This window comes from Geospiza fortis, unplaced genomic scaffold, assembly GCF_000277835.1.
Source record: "Geospiza fortis unplaced genomic scaffold, GeoFor_1.0 scaffold18, whole genome shotgun sequence".
Classification (NCBI taxonomy): Eukaryota; Metazoa; Chordata; class Aves; order Passeriformes; family Thraupidae; genus Geospiza; species Geospiza fortis.
In genome coordinates, this window is record NW_005054445.1 from 1,601,475 (window position 1) to 1,602,361 (window position 887).

Consider the following 887-nt stretch of genomic DNA (forward strand, 5'->3'; position numbering starts at 1 on the left):
ACACCGCGTCCCCGGCGAGGCAGTGCCGGCGCTGGAGCGGGAGCGAGTTTATGTAATAATTGGCTCTTACATAAGGGTCTTTAGCACACCGCTTTAATTAGCACCGCTACCGGGGGCGTCCTGGGCAGCAGCGTCTGCACACTGCGGCTGGGAGGACCCCGAGGATGGGAACGCAGAGAGCAGGGCTGGCACACAGGAGCTCCAGGGCTCGTCAGCGCTACCTGACCTTAGGCGAGCGCAGGGCCAACCGGTGTTAGTGACCCTGCTGCTGGGCGGAAAACCACACCGCCTCGCACTGTCAGCCAGCCGGGGGGAACGGGGGATGGTTCTTTAAACACTGTTTCAATCCTGTTTTTGATCAAGTATGTGAAAGTCATCCTTCTTTCAATCTCATGGCTGAGAGGGACAGGAAGAGAATAAAGGAAAAACAGAACAGTGAATGGACTGAAAAGGTTGGCAAACCTTGTCTTGTCTTGTGCTGTAGGTGCTTTTTGGCTTTAGCTGTTGCTGGAGTTGGTAGTGTCAGCTGTCTTCCTGTTATTTTGGTGCATTCTTTTGGTAGGACAACAAAAGGCATTGTGTTTGTAGGGAGATGCAGTGTCCCAGGAGACTGCAGGCAAGCCTTGGACAGGGAACTAGCACTGCCTTTTCCATCTCCTCTCCTGACATCAGCAGTGAAATTACACTGTGTCTTTGCCTGTTCTCACCAGGTCGCCAGAATCCTAGTGGTGGGGTCTGTTGGAATGCTTGTCTGCTCTTTTCTGCTTTAAGTATGGGTAGCGCACTTCAGAAATGTTTGGTGACACATTGCTTTGGGTTCCAAACAGGATTTTAGCAGTTCTTGGGTTGTATCAGTAAGCCTTCTGTTTAGAATAACTTCAAGGTGA